Consider the following 8,268-nt stretch of genomic DNA (forward strand, 5'->3'; position numbering starts at 1 on the left):
ATTTCTTGAAAAATGAAGTCTAGGCTCTTTTCCTGGGCATGACTTTCAGGTAGCCCAATAATTTTTCAATTATCTTTTCTGGATCTGTTTTCGAGGTCTTTTGTTTTTCTAATGAGATAGTTCACATTTTGTTTATTTTTTTTGGAATAGCATTATTTCTTCATTATTTCTTGCAATGTCATAACTTTCCTTTAGTTCCATTCTACACTGGAGGAGTTATTTTTTTCAGAGACCCTTTTTATCTCATTTTCCAAATGGCCAATTCTGCTTTATAAGTTATTATTGCCTCATTTGCCTTGTGGGTTGTTTTTTTCCATTTGGCCTAAACTGGTTTTTATCATATTATTTCCTTCATTCTTTTTTTCTTATTTCTTTCACCAAGGTGCTGATTTGGTTTTCGTGATTTATGGGCATCGCTCTCATTTCTCCTCCCAATTTTTCCTCTATCTTCCTTAATTGATTTTCAAAGTCTTTTTTGAGCTCATCCATAGCCTGAACCCATTTTCTATTTCTCTTGGAGGTTTTGGATACATAAGCTTTGATTTTGTCATCTTCTGAACCTTCCATGGGACCAAAGTAATTTTCTATGGTTAGATTCTTTTTTTCTTTTCTTTGTTCATTAGATCAGCCTATGACTAATTTACTGCAAGCACTTCCAAGGTTTTTGAGGGGGGATGGGACACCCCAGTGGGATTTTAATTCCTCCAAGGTCTTATGAAAGGCTTTGCCTACTTTCTAGCCTGTGCTTTGATATGTGGATGACCCTCTGCCCTGGAGCTGTGAGGAGAGTCTCTTATTGGTTCTGGTAGTATGGAAGCTCAAACTGTAAGTTGGACTTGGGTGTTTGTAAATATCTGATTCCTGCCCCCAGGGAGAAGAGAAGACCCTCTGCAATCTCGCCTGAAGGCCTTACTGTCTGTGGACTGCACTCTGGAGGTGCAGGCTGGCTTCCCAGATTCACACTGCAAGTTTTCACTGCATGGTTGCTCTGAGACTGGTGCTTGGTCTACACTCACTTTGGTGTGGCAGAGTTCTCTCACTACCCCGTCAAGCTGTTCCCGGGATCCCCAGGCCAGAAGGTCTGTGAATCACCCCTTCTGCCAAGGACACAGGCACCCCCTGGGATATAGATACAGGACCCTGTTGCACTATAACATGGCTGCTGCTGTGACTGCAGCTATACTCCCAATGGCTTTTTCCAGCCCCCAGCACAGTGAAAAAAACCTGTCCCATGTAACTTCTAAGTTGTCTTGGACTGGGAAATTGCATCACTGAGTCTTTCTGTGGATTCTGCAATTCTAAATTTTGGCTAGAGTCATAATATAACGGCTTTTGGAATTGTGAGGGGAAGAAATTCCTGGGAATTCCTGCCTTCATGCAGCCATCTTGACTCCAGTCCCCACAAGGACACATTGTAAGCAAATTCTGTGAAATCTGAAAAGATAAGGGGATAAAATGAATTGATATCATGGATTATTACAAAATGTGCCAGATGTTCATTTTTTCCCACTAGTCTTTCTTTGATATCTTATCAGAACAAGAAGCTGACTATGTGAACAGATCAACAGAAAGGTTTGTGAGATTGATTAGAGGCAGAATCAAAGAACAATCTTCCCAAATTTGTGATTATTTACTGGTTTGCATCGGTGTACAGAAGCACATACACACACTCAGAACACACAGACAGAAATATACTAACTCCTAAAGCAGTCCATTTTCTTTACATAAGTCTAATTTTTTGAAAGTTTTTCTTTCCTTTTTTTTTTAATTTATTGATTCTAAATGTACTTCTCTGTCCCTAGTCCTACTCTTGGGAGATGATCAATTTAACATGATACCTTTACCATATTTTTAGGATGCATTCCACTGCTTGTTCTCCCTACTTTTCATCTTTTATCTAGGATAATAGCAATGTCTTCCATTGCTCCTATTATAAATGATCTTCATCTGTCTCTATGCTAATTCCTCTTCCGTGGACATATTCTGAGTTCCAAATGTCTTTCCTGACATATGTCTCTCCCAAATAAATACAGTCTTCAAATATATTCTGAACAGGGCATAGTATGAGAAAACTTTCCCTGCCCTCTTTTGGAGTCTGTGCATCTTAAAATTCAGCCTATGATCATTTTAATTTCCCGGAATTGTTGGTTCATATCAAGCCTGCTTTCTATCAGACTCCTAAATATGTTACACATAAATTATTTAATCACAACTGGATGATTTTGTACAGTCTTTGTCTTTTAGCCCAAGTATAGGCAGGAAATGAGGGGAATTTTATGTGGAGGTTTGTAGCTAAACAAGCAACATCTTCCTAGACCGGAGAAGATACAAATCTACCTAGAATGGAAATTGCATTCTAAGAAGTCTGAAGTCTTTGTTTCATTAATTGCTTTAGACCAGAATATTCAGTAAAGATTTGATGCATTTCAGAAGAGATTGTCCATTTATGGTTTCTGATCTAATATGATTAAAGTCTTATTTAAAGAAAGTTAGTATGGATGTAGTATGTATTTAAGAAAAAGGAAAAATAATTTTTTCCATGTTTTCTTTTCACCTAATTTCCCTCCCCCAAGGTTTGCTTATTAGTTTTCAATAATGGACAATTTAAGCATTCCTCTATGGATTTTTTTTTCAGCAATGATTCTGTAAAAAAGCTTCAAATTGATCACTGGGTTTCAAAGGATGCTGGAATTACTACATCTTATAAACAGAGGCATTCCTTAACTGGTATCTACTTTCATAGTCCTAATGACAGCACATTAAATGGAACAGATCATGATAAAGAATACTACTGTATTTTCTCTGGAAAAAATATTATGCCAATATTCTTTTGTCTGACAGTTGACTATTCTTTATAGAAATAGGCACCATAGGACTTGTACTTCAGGCAACTGTATTCCAAACACCAGAAAAGCCTTCTATTATTATAAAGCTAGGAGGCTCAGACTTCCTTTTAAATACATAATCACAATTCCTTTGTACTGTTTGACCTTTGAAATTACTGTTTTCTCCATCATAACTAAACAGCCTTAGTAATGTGGCTTTCCAGTTTGCTTCTTGTGGGAACAGAACATAGCTGAATAGACATTAATTAATAGGAATGCTGTTTTCACTATAACTAAAGACTAATGGAAGGAACATCAAAGATTAGGGTTCAAATTTCCATTGTATTGCTATCACAGCAAAAAATTTAGAACTAGACCACACTTTAGGGGTCATGTTGTCCAGCCTCTTTAGAGAGATGAGGAAAATGTGGTTTGCCTAAGATCCCACAAGAAAAAGAGGCAGAGTTCAGGCTTAACTTGGGTTTTCTGGCACCAGATCCAGTTCACTGTCAATTAAACCACCCTGCCATCATTAGCAGTGGGACCTAAGAAAATATCACATTTGTAAAATGGGGATAATATTTTCAATATTAACAGGATAGTTGTAAGAAAAGTTCTTTGTAAAGTTCTACAGAAATGTGAACTATAATTATTCATTCAATAAATATATAGCCTTTCTATGTGAGCCCAGTACTCAGCCAATGATTGCTGTTATTACAGTAGTCTTTAGTGCAATGGATCATACCTATGCAACTACAATGCCGTAGATATAGAGACAAATATGGGGCTATGACTAGATACACAGTGTACTCTGTTTAGCTTAGAAGTGTGCCAAGGTAATAGTTGATTAAGCCCCTGGAAAGTAGTAGAACCCATTTTCTTTATCTAGAGCCATAATTTGCTTACTTTTAATGATTTATTCCACCTCTAACTGATATGATTTTCTATGATTTGGCCACTAATTTTGTTATTTTTTTAAATACCTAGTATATAGCATTCATAGAATTTCTATCTCTGAATGTTGTTATACTATTTCATCACATTTTACTATGGTACTTCAGTATTGAAGATCTGTGTATGGTCTCATCAATAAGAGTATTTTCTTCAGAGGTAAAGATTGTGAGTCCTCATCCTATTTGAATAATGTCCATGTCCTCTCATATTTCTTCCAAGAGTACTGGTAAATCCAATGTACTGGTAAACTTGTTTAAAAAACATTAATAAAATGCAATGTGAAGAGCCTTGTGCCAGGCTGTGAGAAACATAGAAAGATGCATATGGTGGGTTCTGACCTCTTCAAGATTATACTATAGTAAATATAACACATGTACATAAGCTTGAATAAAAAGTATGATTGTTGAATTTTATGAATGATAGTTTCTAAAACTTAGAATATAATAAAACATAATTGACATAATTTAACACTTGCTGATTATTTAGTTCCTACCAAAAATCATAGATTTCTGCCCAAATTCTTACTTTAGACACTTAACAAAAAGGAGTTTGGCATTTGTACAACTGAAAAAAATAAATCATTGGTATTCTATCACAGATTAAGATTTTTGATAGATATTGTAGGAATGCAGGTGGGTAGAGCCTGTTTGGTTAAGAGAAAGACCTCTTGACAGAAATTTGCAGTTACTCTGGATGTTTAATAAGTGTATTTATACCAGTTCCAACTGCATGATGAAAAATGTGATTGCTGTGAAAATTGTGGAAGAATTAACAGATATCTCAACAGGGATCATCCACAGCAGGAATGGGGAGTCTTTTTTCTGTCAAGGGCTATTTGGATATTTATAACATCATTTGTGGGCTCTATTTGGTAAAACATTTAATTAATTAATTCACTACTAAAAAGCTACTAGGTTATTTGAATTTCAGGTCCTATGTGTGGTTGCCTTGGCAAAATCAGACCAATATGACCAATGGGTAGGAGCTACTTTTTTGAAGCAGGGCACCCAGAAGGGAATTAGAATAATAGGAAGTCTCCTGAAAGAACAGTGTGGGACCCATTTACCTTTATATAGAATGATCAAGATGGAGGTTCAACAGAAAGTGAGAGTTGGTGGAATTGAATAACTTGAATGAAAAATTTTGGCTAAGGAAAAGTATTTCTGAATTTCCTAATTTCTCTTGGATTTATAGAAACTTTATTCCTTCATTCACTCCCACATACCTTGTAACTGTCAAGCTTCAGACTCCACCTTTTCTATGAATTGTTCATTTTCATGGTAATGGCTGAGTGGAGCCCAGAGGGCAGGATTTGCAGGTGGGGAAGTGATTTAAAAAGGTTGCCCAACTGTTCCAAAGATTCACTGCTCCAGGTTTAGGCCTTTGACTTTTTTTGAGTCTTTCTTTATTTGTAGTTTTATACTTTGCAAAGCACTGTGCCTACCATAAACTAACAGACTTTTGTTCCTGCACTTACTGCAACACCTTAGGATGAAACTTAATTTTTTTGGAGTATCTTCCCTAAAGCCTCCCTCCTGCTGTCACTTGCAGAAATGCCAGTCCTATCAGCCTAAAGGCCATACCAACTGCCCTAAAAAAATCTGGATCTCCTTGTCCCAGCCAGAGCCATTTACCTACCCAAGCCCTTACTCTAATTTCCAAGTATAAAGTCTGGAATAGCTCCAGTCAAGCAGAGCAATTTCTCCTGCTCCTTCTTCATCCATGGCTATGTTCATTCAAGATACTCCAGACTCTGCCACTTAGCCCAACTTCAAAGAACGTTTCCTCCCAGGACAAGACCAAGATTCCTCAGGAAAAAGAAGATCAGAGCCTAGTCAAAAATCCACCTTGAGAGCAGTGTTCTCTCAGGCTCAACTGAATATATTCACTAGTAGATTCAGGAAGCAAGCATACCTCAGCACACAGCAGATCCAAAATGTGGATGAGAGTTTAATCTTATGTCTAATGTGATTTTAAGATGGAATTAATATTTCTTAAGCAACATATTTCTGATCAGTTAGTTTCTTAATCTTTGACTAAGGGTTATACAATGCTAGTGTGCTATATAAAGCCTGTCTCCTACAATGTTGACTTCACCTGTGCCAATGTCTATCTCGTTATCAATGTTAGTACCTCGATCAACAATCCTATTGCTGTTTGTAAACATTTATTCTTCCGCATAAGTGGAATTCTTGTTAATTGTAATTTTCAGCAAATATTACAAGATTTGAGAGAATTTTATTTGTAAAACAATATCATCTGTGTGAAATCTCATCAGTTGACCACCTAAAGTTTTACAGCTTTCTGCTGAAATTCTATAATAATTCTCCAAAATGTTGGGTTAAGGTTGGCATTTGAAAAGATGCCATCCACCCATGGGTTTGGGTAAGGTCCTAGAGAATTAAACTTCATTTTTAAAAACTACCTTTATTGTCCTGTTTTAGTCACAGGGAAAAAATGGTTTACACTTACTGGCTTCAGAGACAGAGAATGAAATAAAAAAGATGACAGAAAGCCACCACATGGCAAAACAAACAAACAAACCAGCAATAGTATGGTTCAGTTTGGATCAGCTGTTGAGAACCACATAAGCCTTTATTCTCCATTTCACCAGGAATGGAACAAACACATTTGGAATAACCAGTTGCAGATTGGTGGAGAGGGCTCCTTTCAGCACCAGTTGTTTCAGTACCCCTACCCTACCAGAGACTTGAGGACTACTTAGTGAGATCTCTCCCATGATACCACAGATTCTTTGAGTTTTGATATCCCCACATCACCGAAAATCTCCCAAGCTGCTCCATGAACATGCAACTGACGCTAGCAAGTCAGAAGAGGACTATGATTACTGGAAACCAGTGATGCTCGAACGCAATCCTTAGATCCCAGTGAGGTACCTTATATTCAATTCATAATCTGAGAAGTTAAGTTTTTTTCTTCTCAGAAAAAGTATTGTTTTCAGGGACCTATACCACTGATTTTTTTTTTGGCCATTATAGTAACTGTTATTGTGACTATGGTACTTGGCTGATTTATATGAGTAAAGGTATCTCTTACATGAAGAAGGTCACTATCCTGCTTAGGTTTTGCTGGCTTGTTCTCGGTTTAGGCACTAGACTATATACATATATGTGTATATATATTATAGATATATGTATATATTATATATACATATTTATAAACATACATATAGGTGTGTACACACACACAAACACACATACACACAAAGTACATAAGCTTTTGGATTCTGATTTAAATCATAGGATGAAACTCATTCTCATTTGAAAAAAAGTAATGATATAGCATATAATGGGAAAAGACTGAACAGTAGGATGTGATGACTTTTTTTTTTAAACTAGGGTGTGGAAAAGTTATGGTTAAATTCTACAGTCCTAACTTTTATCCTTAATATATATATATATATATATATATATATATATATATATAATAAATATAAAAAATCAAGCTTGTACCTTCCTTTTTCAGATTATTCCTCAATTTATCCCTTTAAATATGTCTTGTTTGTTCATTATTTGCATGTTCTCTCCCATTTGGTTATGGGCTCATTTGAGAACAGAAACCACCTTTCAATTTTCTTTGTATATGCTGTGTTTAGTGCTGTGGCTGACAGCATAGAAGACGTCTTAATAATTGTTCATTTGGAAAAAAATAAGAGTGGTCAGAGTAGTTGAATCCATGTCTTTAGTTCAAAGGAAAAAATGCCTGCTGCATTTTCACGACCTGGTTATTTCAGCAATAGAGTAAGGAGGTCTCAAGGATACCTAATGTACAGCTTGAACAAAAGTCATTAGCTTTCTCAGTATTTGCTGGGAGTATTGTCATTCCAATTACTATAAGAAAAGATATATGTGTGTGTGTGTGTGTGTGTGTGTGTGTGTTTGTGTGTGTGTGTGTGTAAATGTATATATATATATATATATATCTTAGAATTATGTTCTTTAATTTGAAAGATTGTAATTTTAATTAACTTTGAAAATGAAAAAGACTTGTTTAGAACTATTTTTGATAACTGGTGGTGCTTAGTAGTATCCCTATAATTTTCTTATAAAATAAAAGCAACAAGAATTATTCAAGAAGATGGTGACAGGTATCTAGATGGTGCAGTGGATAGGCTTCTGGCCCTGGAGTCAGGAGAACTGGAGTTCAAATTTCACCTCAGAAACTGGATACTTATTGTGTGACCTTAGACAAGTTGCTTACCCCAATTGCCCACCCCCCCCAAAGAAGAAAAATAGTGGTTTTCCATGGGCATGGAACATCACTATAGCCATAGGGTCATGAGGATTAGTAAATTTAAATTCAGCTCTTGAATAAACTGAACAATTATATTTCAATCCCGATATGGCCAATTAGTTGCTTAAAAATAAATGACAGTTTTAGTATATAAATTATGATGATTTGGTATCCTTTTCATTACCAGCAGTAGAAGCACATTTATCTTCATTCCTATAATAATTATTTTATATTC

The 8,268-nt window shown here is 35.8% G+C and overlaps 1 pseudogene; it reads left to right on the forward strand.

Moving 5' to 3' along the window:
• Positions 1 to 674: 674 nt before the first annotated feature.
• Positions 675 to 6,699, forward strand: LOC141504030 (uncharacterized; annotated as a pseudogene).
• The last annotated feature ends 1,569 nt before the right edge of the window (positions 6,700 to 8,268 follow it).

This window comes from Macrotis lagotis, unplaced genomic scaffold (assembly GCF_037893015.1).
Source record: "Macrotis lagotis isolate mMagLag1 unplaced genomic scaffold, bilby.v1.9.chrom.fasta BILBYCTG032, whole genome shotgun sequence".
NCBI classification, from domain to species: Eukaryota; Metazoa; Chordata; class Mammalia; order Peramelemorphia; family Peramelidae; genus Macrotis; species Macrotis lagotis.